Source organism: Nelumbo lutea, chromosome 2 (assembly GCF_056320005.1).
Source record: "Nelumbo lutea isolate HS-2025 chromosome 2, American lotus-T2T, whole genome shotgun sequence".
NCBI classification, from domain to species: domain Eukaryota; kingdom Viridiplantae; phylum Streptophyta; class Magnoliopsida; order Proteales; family Nelumbonaceae; genus Nelumbo; species Nelumbo lutea.
In genome coordinates, this window is record NC_142685.1 from 30,735,807 (window position 1) to 30,748,280 (window position 12,474).

The window sequence follows — 12,474 nt, forward strand, 5'->3', positions numbered from 1 at the left end:
AAAGGGCGAACTGGATAGTGTTCTAAGGATATTGATATTTGGTGGTGTTTTTTTTACAATAATAATAATTAGCCACAAAGGGGCATCCAAATGGGCGTTGAACAGAAAAGATATTACCTTAAGTGTGTCTCCCTCAAGCCAAATGTAAGAGAAATTTAAGTTCACTGCCATTTAGTGGTTTTTGTTTGAGGCGAAAGGTAAGGCTTTGAATGATTTGGGGGATGTGGCGATTCATATTTAAGATTTTGGACATGAGCTTGCTGATGTCAAGTGGCGTTGGAGTTTAAGAATGGTAAATTGCAAAATAGTACTTTTGGGGTGGTCTAACTTTATTATCTTAATTTTGAAAAATGCCACTACAGTACTTGAACTTCTAGAAAGTGCTATTTTAGTCCAACAATTATCATTCCATGAGTTATTTGATAAATGTGAAGTCATGTGCAATTTGAAGTATTTCAAAATCCCAAAATTACCCTTTACATAAATTAAACTTATCGTTTTCACATTGTTTATCATCTTCTTCCTCAATGCTTATCCCAAGCAATGGTGAAGAGAGACTCCAAACCCACCACCACTCCATTATTTTCTCTCTTCCCCCTCTCTTTCTTCTTCTTCTTCTTGCCTTCATCTTTGTCTTCCCTCCACCCTAATGCTGTGAACTTCCTAAATCTTCCTAGAGTTTTTGTACATGCTCCTTTGCTTCAACTCTGAAAGTTGATAAAAAGGAGAAAAGGAGGATTCCCAAGTTCCAACCAATGACCTGAACACGTCGAGATCTTTCCTTTGATGTGTAACAACCAAGAAATATTGGGTTCCTCCTTTGTATCTCAATTAGTAGTTATTGCACTGTTGAAGCTCTTGATACCATTAATAGCAACAACAATAGCAAGAGGATGGGGAGTGAAAATGAAGTTGTGTGCATTCATAGCCCAAAGTAGCAAATTAGTGTGTTATGTATGTCCAACACTATTCAATGCATGTGGTGGTCTAGGTGCACTCTCCATAATTCCCATAAGATACAAATTAACCAAAAGAACAAGGCAATAAATAAATCCAAGAAGAATACTCTTCCTAATCCATGTAGGTTTCAAGCCATTCCAATAACAATCCCACAAAACCTAAGAAAAAGGCATTAACAATCCCACACATGATTCAAATTAAAACAACATGAATTAGACACACTTCAAGAAGCAAAACAAATTAGTGGATATGTCTTGTGGACTTGAAGCGACACCCAGTGCATATAAAGCATGTACTACTGAAATTTGGTGAAATTAAACCTTGAACCAAATTCCTTTGTTTAACCTGGATGCACTTAAAGCACACGTTTCACCCTTTATAACAACTGGTTCTTACAATTTGGTATGTTTCAACCATGCACCATTACCTAGATTTTCATAAGCGATCTAGAGAACAAAGCCTTTGTTCTTATAGGAAGCAGCCCCACCTCCACACTCATATAGGTGAATTAATCAAGTGTGTGCTACAATTATCCACACCACCCATAAGGGCAATAAATTCATTAAGAGTAAATTATTCAACATCATTATGTTGCAATTAGATAGGGATGGGCACTGTCAAAGCATTTTATAATAGTGCTCTAGCAACTTATAGTAACTTATTATGGGATTTAAACACATACCCCTCTATGTATTTAAGACTAATTTTCTAGCCAGTCCCTTAGTCAAGAAAGAGCTAAATGACCTCACAAAGTCAAATTTGATCACACTATCACTTAATAATCTTTTTACTATGTCGTTCCATAGCCAAATATGTTTACTCTTCCCATTGTAGCTACTACCTTTGGCTTTAGTAATTATAGTTTGGCTTTCACAATGCAAAGAGAGAAAGGACTGCTTTTGTCCACAAAAATAAGTCAACCAATAAGTTGCAAAACCATTGGACCTTCACACTAGCTTGTTCTAAGGCAATGAACTCAAACTCCATTGTCAACCTTAAAATTCAGATCTATTTGGTGGACTTCCATGATATGGCTCCACCACTTAAGGTAAATACATACCCACTAGTGGATTTGGTCTTATCTGAATCTAAACTCTAATTTGCATCACAATAATCCTCTAACATAGTTTGATACCAATGCTCACGTCCCAAATTGTGGGTATATCTACTTAGTTTGCCAATAGAAAATACAATATTCAAACGTGTATAGTTCATTAAGAATATCAAACTACATGTGATTCTACCATACTCATGTTGAGAAACAACATCATGGTTATTTTTATTTAATTTAACACTAGGATCATAAGGTGTTCTTACAAGCACACAATTAGATTGATCAATTTTTTTCTAAAATATAATAAAATTGTGTTAAACCCAAACCATCAAAAGTATTACTAATTTTTATTTCTTATATTACATCTACTTCTCTCATATCTTTCATGTCAAAATTAGATGAAATGAATTTCTTTATATCTTTAATTACTTCTAAATATGTACTCAAAATTAACATGTCATCTACATATAAGCATATATTACTCCTGATTTTTCATTGAATTTGATATATACACAGCCATCTGCATCACTTACTGCAAACCCATTATTTATTAAAACATTGTTGAATTTTCCATTCCATTGTTTGGAAGTTTGGAAGTGTGTTTAAATCTGTATAATGATTTAACTAATTTGCAAACTTTATGCTATTTCTTGGAGTTCTAAATCCCCCGGGTTGATTCATATATCTTCTTATAAATCCTGGTAGTGATTTTTTCATGCATTTGATGCATTAATAATTTGTATATAAGTGCTATGAAAATTAGGACACTAATAGTTGTTATTTTTGTTATTAGAGAGTAGGTGTCAAAGCGAAATCATTAGCGAGTGGGGCTCCTCTGTGTTGCAGTGACTAGTGAAGGGAGTCAAGTGCAAACGAACCCAAAGTAGATGAAAAGCGAAATCGGATTTGGTGCTCATAAAGGCAGTGTTTGGCATCAATGTTATTTCCTCATAAAATGGCTCCGCGTTGGCATCACCTAAAAAATGATGATGTGCCAAGGAAAGCTCTCTATTTGATTCCATTTTTTTTCCAAAAAAGGGAAGAAAACGGCCATACTTTATAAATCTGAAAGGTGCATGTGGCCTGAAAAATGTCAACCCTTGTGTTTTTCTTGTTTTTGTAGTCATTGCTGGCAATAGTAACATGATACGGATCTGATGTGACATCCAACTACCAAGCATTTGAATTGATATGATGCATGGCAATGCATCACGATTTTTGTGAGCCGACATGGGGATCAAATGAAAGAGTCATTTTCCAATCTCGAGAGGCTCCTTTTTCTCTTATAACAGTTTAAAGATAGAATCAACAAACTCGTCTCGCCCAATAACAGCCCATGGAACATTATAATTGCGCATTGAAAATATCTCTTTTTTGTGATTGGGTACTTGGGTTGCGTCTATGTTCAGAGTTCAGAGCTGCTAGATCATCCATCCACCATTAATACAAACCTTTCCGAAGCTTTATTCTCTACCAATAGAATCAGGCTTTTTTCTAATCGTTTCCACTCAATGGTTTGCATATTTTCTGGTTCTTGATCGTCTGCTGTCGTTGGAGGTGAAGGTAAAAGGGTTTTGGGAGAGGGTGGGCGGAGAAGGGTTTTGGGCAAGGTTTTAAAAACCGACCCCGAAACGGAATCATTCTTTCTGGGCACCGTTTTCTGGTTTGGCGGTTCAATCGTTCGAGTCAAACGGTTTGACCCGTGATGTCATAAATAAATTAAAAAAATAAAAAAAACATTTATATATAATAAAAATTAAATAAAATACAGAAAATACGAACAATATATGAAAAAATAAAAATAATAAAATAATAAAATACAAAAGAACAGAAAATTTTTCAAAAATTATACAAAAAATCCAAAAAATATAAAAAAAAAAAATTCCAAAAAATTACTAAGCATTATATAAAATTTACCAGTTGAACATACCTTCCACCACTTAGCATCCAAGGCTTTTTCTTATTTCATTAAAAATATTAAAAAAGTATAAAGCCCTGTACAACGAAGATCTGTACAATGACAACCAAATCTGAACCTATAGGTCCTATACTCATTCTCAGATATCACTTTCTGTAGCTTTACAAAGGATAATTCCAATCAAAAAAGTATGAGCTGCTTGAGAAGAGGTAAAACGAAATGGGAAACAATACGCTTAAACAAGTTAATGGTTCAGAACTGAACAGTGATAACCGGCTCACTTAGTTACCTGAAAAATCAGTGTTCGCCGGCAGGTGCAGTGAAGAATTGAAGATAGCCGCCGGAGGTTAGAGTCCATAGCGTTCGCCGGTAACCGCTATGAAGATAATCCCCGGAGCCATTCCTTTCAAGATGCGGTTGAAAAAGAGTGAGAGCTTTTGATTTCACAGTGTTCATCGATTGCCGCTGCAACTTTGGTCGTCGGCGGGTATTTGCTTGGATTTTGGGAAGGGTGGTGTCGGTGTATCGCCGCCTGAAGGCTTTTGATTTTGGGTTTGGCAAAACAAAACCCTAAGAGGCTAACTGGATAAGACTTTCGAAGGTTAGATGTTAGGAACTCAGGATAGATTTTGCATTTTATTTTTGTTTTATTTTTATTTAAAAAAAAACAGAATTTATAAAATATCGAACCGCTAACCATTGGCCGGGTCGAACGGGTCAACGGTTCGATTGACCGGTCGACGGTTTTTTATTTTGTCAACGTTTTTCGCTAAATGATGGTTCGAGGTAAACCCAGAACCGTTCGAGTGACCGATTTTCGGTTTGAACGGTCCGACCATTCAAGTCAACGATGGTACGAAAACGTTGGTTTTGGGAGAAGCAAGGTCGCAAGGAACACAAAGTTTTATATGAATCTTTTTATCTAGAAAAAGTATTTTAAAAATAAAAATTCATTCATCCGGTTGCAAGTAGGGATGTCAAAGGGTTGGATTCGGCACAGGTTTGACTCAACCCGACCTATCTTAAAAATACATAATTTGTAAATCCGACCTGACCTGACCCTATAGGGTCTAACCCAATACCAACCTACCTGATCTATAGTATTATTTCAATTATATTTTTAACACGTTTTGAAGATCTAAAATTCATTAATTTAAATTAGAAAAATATTTAGAGATTTTAAGGTGTTATTTTTCTCATTTAAAAAAAAAAGAAAATCAAAACCAACATGTAAATAGATCTTGTAAAACTATGTTTGATTTGAGGGAAAAAGTAGGGAAAGGAAGGGAAAGATAGAGAAACTTTACAAACATTGCATAGGTTTTCCTATCTTTTACTTCAAACCAAACAAAACTTAAATGTTTCCCTACTTTTCCCTTTCTTTCCCTATATTTTCCTTCAAACCAAACATAGCCTAAGGGTATATAAAGTTAGAAGTCAAAAAGTTACAATATATATATATATATATATATATATATATATATATGCATTGTATCATGACCCAATGGGGCAGGTTAGCCAAAACCCAAACACAATTTGAATTGAAAAATCAAAACCTTAACTCGACCCTAAAGCCAAATATGCTGATCCTAACCCTGTCAAGCTGGATTTACCATTTAACCTGGCCCATTGACATCCCTAATTGCAAATTTCTTTCAAGTTAACATTTGAGGACGTGTTGAAATGCAATTGGATTCGAAGAATAGAAGAATAAAAATGAAATAAAGAAAAAAAAGCATGAATCTTGAACACTTGAATCTCTTCCTCCTCGGTCAAAATCCATGTGCTCTAAACCCTAGCGAAGTCTAAACCCCTTTGCTTTATGCAAATACTTAACAATTCATTTTATAACATAGCACACGTGGCTATCTATGTATGCATGTGTGGATATTAGGGATTACAACTTCTACCCTATCTGATCTCCACCAATGGGGAATTTTTCTCCCTAGGTTGTGAATGACACCAACGGTCGTAATAAAAATTGCATGTGCTTTTACACCGTTATTTATTCCAAACGCAAACAAGAAATACATTGATGTTTTATACTCTTCTTCCAACGCAGAAGAGTGTAAAATATGTAACATACCGGTTTGTCTTTTACACTGCTGACCGGAGTGTCTTTACATTGATGGACTTTTGCATTTACCCTACAAACAAATGCAGCCTTAAAAAAACATAAATTTTGGGGCGGGGATGGGTTTTGGAATTTCACAACCCTCTATGGGTACTAGACCTGCTCATGGGCCGGGCTTTTAGTGTTCATTAACAGAAAAATAATAGGCCCGAGCCCGAGCCTAACCCAACCAATGGGCCTAGAACTTGGGCCCGAGCCCAGCCCTGATAAAAAGTCCGAAGCCCAAGCCCAAGCCCGAAGCCCGACCTAATAAAAGAAAATCAAATTTTTCCCTATTCAAATAGACATTATCTATTTTAATTCAGATGTTTTTTCCCCTATTTAAATAAACAATGGGCCTACAAGTGAATCAACAACCTTCTCAACTCAAAAAATTTATTCAAATGGACATCACATAGGGTTTTTACTTAGGTTTAACTATAGGTCTTCTCAACTCAAAAAATTTATTCAAATGGACATCACATAGGGTTTTTACTTAGTTTTAACTATAGGTCGGGCTGGGTTTACTTAGGTTTAACTATAGGTCGAGACGGGCCGGGCTATTTTGGCAAAGCCCGAGCCCGGCTCGAATTTTATGCAGGCCGGGCTTTTTGGCCCGAGGTTAAACCTACGGGCCAAAAAGCCTGTCGAGCCACCCGACCCATGAACAAGTCTAATGGGTACTAGTGTTAGTTAAATACGAATTCTAGATCCAACATGCCAAAGTGCTAGGGGTGGATTCAAGTCGAGTCGAGCCAAATAGTACCAAGCTCGAGCTTGGCTCGAGACTATTCTATAAGGTTCAAGCTCAATTCGAGACAGAACCTTGAGCTCAAGCTCTGCTCGACTCGTTTTATATTTTATAAAAATATTTATTATATATTATAAAAATAAAAATTATGTATAAAAAAAAATATTTTATATTTAAAAATTATAATTATAATCATCAATAATTATAATATTTTTATTATATATTATTTTCTATAATTTTATTTATATATATATATATATATATATATATATATATATATATATATATATATATATTATTTGAGTCAACTCGCAAGGTTCACAAGCCAAGCTCTAGTAGCCTCGAGCTTGGCTCATTTATTAATCGAGCCACTAAATTGGGCTCGATCTCGAGCTCGAGCTCGACTGAAACCGAGCCGAGCCGAGCTTAAGCAGCTCGTGAAAAGCTCGACTCGTTGCCACCCCTACAAAGTGCCAATCCGACCCACTCACCCTCAAATACAAGAAAGATAAGATCAAGGAGGGAATTAAATTTTCTAATAAGTGTTTGGATTCTAAAACCCAATGCATTAAGGTTTTAAAGAGGATACAGATTGAAAGGTCGAAGACGGAGGGTTGAATCAAAAATTTACAAAATCCTCCCAAACCCACCTCGTTGCCACCCCCAAAGGCTCATTTTGCAAAGAATACAAATGCAAATATATACAATACAAATATATATAAAATATAAGGTTTTGCATTTGTACTCCTTCCAAACTAAGCCTAATGATTAGCATTTAGCACATAGACACGAATGGGCACATAACAATAACATCCCGTCTTAATATACAATACAAGCATTTCATAATCCTTGTGTGCTCCACAACATGATTTTGTTTTTGATCCCATATCTGCTCCTCACACAGGGTGCCTTATACCGATCTCACACGCACATCCTATATGCATCGGGAACACCTCCCATACTTATAAGTTATTTATAATGAAAGATATTCCCCCAATGCACGGTGGATGTGCCTATGAGGCACCCATGTGTAAGTAGGGGTGAGCATAATTTGGTTAAAACCGAATAACCGAACTGAAAATTTCAGTTTCGATTTTTTTGATTTTTGGTTAAAGCGGTTCGATTATTTTGATTTTCGGTTTCGATTTTCGAAATTAGAATTTTGGTTAACTAAATTAACCGAATTTTTTATTATTATATATAATATATAATATGTAATATGTAATATATAATATATAATATATTATATAGTTATATATTAATATATAATATACTAAAATTCGATTTCATAATATATAATATATATTATATATTATATATTATAATATATAATAAAGTATATGTTATTAAAATTCAGTTTTAACTGAAAACCGAACCGAAAATTTTGATTTCGGTTATTTTGGTTTTCCTAAATTTCGATTTTGGTTCAATTTTTATTTTTTTAGTTCGGTTTTTAAAATTTCTATTTATTCGATTTGGTTTTTAACCGAATGTTCATTCCTGTGTAAGGAGCAGATTCTATTCCATTTTTGACACGAAAATAAATGTCAAATCAGCACAATTATGTAATGTAGATCATACATGTGGAACATATTTGATGAAGGAAGATTTGGCCCGACCTCTCTATTACGTGACATGTGGCAGAAACAACAGCTCGGCAAAAGGGGCCAAGCCTAGGCAGGAACAAGACACGAGCAGACTGAACTCCCTATCGGGGGCCCGAACTCACCCTTTGTAACAGCTCGGGATACACTTCACCGAACTGACCCACCTTGTAACAACTCGGGATACACTTCGCCGAACTGACCTTGTAACAGCTCGGGTTACACTTCGCCGAACTGACCCACCTTGTAACAGCTCGAGATACACTTCGTCGAACTGACCCACCTTGTAACAGCTCGAGATACACTTCGCCGAACTGACCCACCTTGTAACAGCTCGGGATACACTTCGCCGAACTGACCCACCTTGTAACAGCTCGAGATACACTTCGCCGAACTGACTTGCCCTACAGATAACTCCGAGCTCAAGACCGCCTCGCTCAGCACTTCGCATCACCTGGCACCAAAACCAAACAAGTCGTACCACGCCTAACACTAAGGAAGTTCGCGCCCGAGGGCGCCGCGCCTAACTGACTTGGGATCTGACGTTTGGCGGCAGCACCCTAAACGACCACCTGCCACCGCCACTGACACCGCCATCTCTAGTTAGATAGGCGGTTAGGCAGTGACGGTTCTGTCTCAGCAGAAAGGACGACGGCCGAATTGACAAGCACAAGGGTAATCATACCTGACCTGACAAGGGCCCCGGGACGAGTGCACGAAGTGATTATAAGATCCCCCTGCCCCCTGATAACGGAGGTATGCAAACTTTGCGCTATCTGGCATTACCTTGCTTTTGAAGGATTCTAACTTGAGCTTCGGAGCCTCTACACCGGGTTCCCCCCGGAGCTTCCCCATCTCCTCCGTTTCAGGTTCCCTGCTACCCCGTTCGGAAGCAAGGCCATGGACAGCTAAGACCGGCCGGATCGTGCTCCATCAATTGGCGTCGTCTGTGGGAACAAGCTTCAAAAAGCCTCCCTCCAAACTTCGATAACCCCTTTTCTTCAAAAAAAAAACTAACACTCATGGCCTCCTCCAGCAACACCGGACGTGGCACGGAGACAAACGCCACCGGGGAACAACTTCAAGTCCCCGTGGTGTACGTTGGATAGTTCACCATCCCCCTTTCGGTGGATGGGATCCCCAGCTTGAACGTGCCACAAGCAGTGGCACCCGTAAATCCTTCTACCACAAGCATCCCCTTTCCTCCCCCCATTGAGACAACCTTCACTGAACCGACTGCCGTCCCCTGGCAGCCAGCCAAAACCGGTTGGAGGACTTGATGCAGTGCATGCGGGCAATGCAAGCCCAAATGCAACAGTTCCAGCAGCACCAGCTTCACCAGCACCAAGTGCTGCACAACATCTCCCAGTATCACTATCAACAGCAATTCCCCCAACTGCCACTAAACCAACCACACTTCCACCTCGCCACCCCCCTCCGAGGCCGGTCAAGGCCTCCCCGCAGGATGGACGCCCCCACCAGGCGAAGGCCTCCCGGCCCCAGAACCACCCTAACAGCCAGGCCTCGTCCCCAGGCCGAAGAGAGAAAAGTGTCATCCCCGCCTCGCAACCCACAGGCGGGTTGGGAACCTCACCCGTGAGGTCGGCACCCCGGCGCTCCAAGCCCGAGCTCCCACTCACCGAAAATCGATTCAGCACCCTGGCGGCGTACTACCAGCATTCCGGGCCCATCGAGCTCGGTAACACGGAGGCCAGCAGCGCCAGTACAAGGCCCGCTCAACGGCGAAGGCGCCGGCGAAGTCGCCGAACCGCCACCCGTGCCTTGTCGGAATTCAGAGGCAAAGACACGAGCTCGGACGAGGTAGGGGCTGCCCCGGTTCTCTCGGTTCCTTCCCCCCTTGCATCGGAACTCCTGGTGGTCCCCTTACCCAGAGACTTCAAGCTCCCACCTCTGGACAAGTACGACGGGTCCTTCGACCCCAACGACCACGTTGACGCCTTTCAGTCCCAAATGCACCTCGCCAGGGCCAACGAATCGTGCATGTGCATGGCCTTTACCACCACCCTCAGGGGGGTAGCCCGCACTTGGTACATGAACCTGGCCCCCGGGTCGATAAAGAGTTGGGCCCAGTTCGTGCAAGTCTTCACCACACACTTCGTCACCAGCCAACGGTGCCCCAAAACAGAGGAAAGCATCTTCGGAGTAGTCCAAAGAGAAGGAGAATCCATCCGGGGCTACATCAAGCGATTCAACGAAGCATGCTTGCAAATACCGCGGTTGGACCCCGCAGTGCAGCTCACGGCGGCCAAAAGAGGGGTGACGCACAAAGAATTCAAATGGCACATGGTGGCCAACCAGCCCGCAACCGTGGCCGAATTCCTCAAACTCACAGATAAGTTCATGAGGATAGAGAAAGAAATCAACCAACGAACCGAAGGCGGGAACGAGAAAAGAAAGAGAGAAGGCGAGCTCTCGAACCCGGTGAATAGAAAAAACCCGACCCGGGAGCCAAAGCCGAACCAGTCATTCCGGGCCCCCCTAGCAGTTCGGACGGACAACACGCCATTAAACACGAGGTGGACGAAGATCTTAATGACGATCAAAGACGCCCCGTACGTTAAGTGGCCACCTCGCCTAAAGGGAAATCCGAACGAGAGAAATAAGAATTTGTATTGTAGTTTCCATAGAGACCATGGTCATAGCACCGAACAGTGTAATAACCTCCGGGACAAGATAGAGGGGCTCATCCGTCGCGGATACTTGAGAAAGCTTCTTTAGCAGCATGAGCGGCAGCCTCAGCAGCTCGCGCCTGTCGCAAGCCCCTCTCCACTTGGGCCGCCAAGGCATGAATTGAAGAATTCACCTACCAAAAGAAACAAGTAAGCAAATAACAGCAGAAGCAACAGAATAAAAAAGGAAGACGGAATCTAACTTACCACCATGGCATGTGTTACGGCGCGGCAAGCGACCTGATTCAAGGGAAGATCGGTCCACGCCGCGACCTCCTCAGGGAAAGTAGCATCCCTACTCTTCTGAAGAGTATAGTTCGGCGTCAACACGCTCCTAAACTCCCCTTGAGCTCCCAAGCCTGAGGGCCCAACCCGCGTATGAGCAGACCCAGAGTGAGCAGAAGCACTTGAGTATGCAGGAGCGCCCGTATGAGTGGTCTCGGCGTAAGGCGCCCCGGCAATTTCGTGCACCGGTGGAGTCACTTCGGGCTCCCTAGGCAGATCCTCCGGCATAAGGTCTGGAACTTGGGGCTCCTCATCCAGGGGCAGCTCGGTACGAGTTCACTTGGCGACCCGCTTCCTCCTCTTCATACCTTGGAACAAACGCCCCCCACGAGTTCTCTCTGCATCCATGACACCTGTAGAAACGAGTTCGACATCAGAAAAAACGAAAAGAACAGGGCAAGCAAGAACCGCATAGCTAGAAACCTACCCGAACTCAGGCCCAAACTCAGGCCGGCTGCAATAAGCTTGGCCTCCGTTAAGTAGTGGTGGCACTTTAAGCCTTGTCGTGCCCATTGCCGGAGGCCCTTCACCGTCTCTTTATCGAGAGTCACACCTAAATCGGGAGCGGCCTCGCCCCACCCGGTCTGAAAGGGCCATCCTTGTGCACTTCGCACGCCGAAGTAGTCCCGCTTCCACGCCAGGACCTTATTAAGAAGATCGTGCAGAAGCTTAAAACTCTGGCGAGGAGAAAGGTAATACGCCCGTCTCCCCCCAGGAAGAGAACCCGCCTGTCTCTTGAGCATCAAGATAGAGGAGAATATCTCTAAGTCCAAGGGGAAGTTCTGCTCGCAAAAAAGGAAAACTGTCCCCACCAGGTTCCGAATAGAGTTCGGATGAAGCTGGGCAATGGTGACACCGAAGTGGTTTATGACTTCGACGATGAGGGGATGGAAAGGAAGTCGCAACCCCGCAGCGAGCTGCTCTCGAAAAATCACGATCTCGTCAGGATCGTATTCCCAAGGAAAGCTACCTGAAGGAATAAAATATGTGTACCCCCCAAGAAGATTGTAAGACAGAAGTATGGATTGAAGCCCCTCAGGCGTCATGATCGAAGGACCAAACCTGTCTAGCATCCGACCTCGGTGGGAGGTGGACGCCA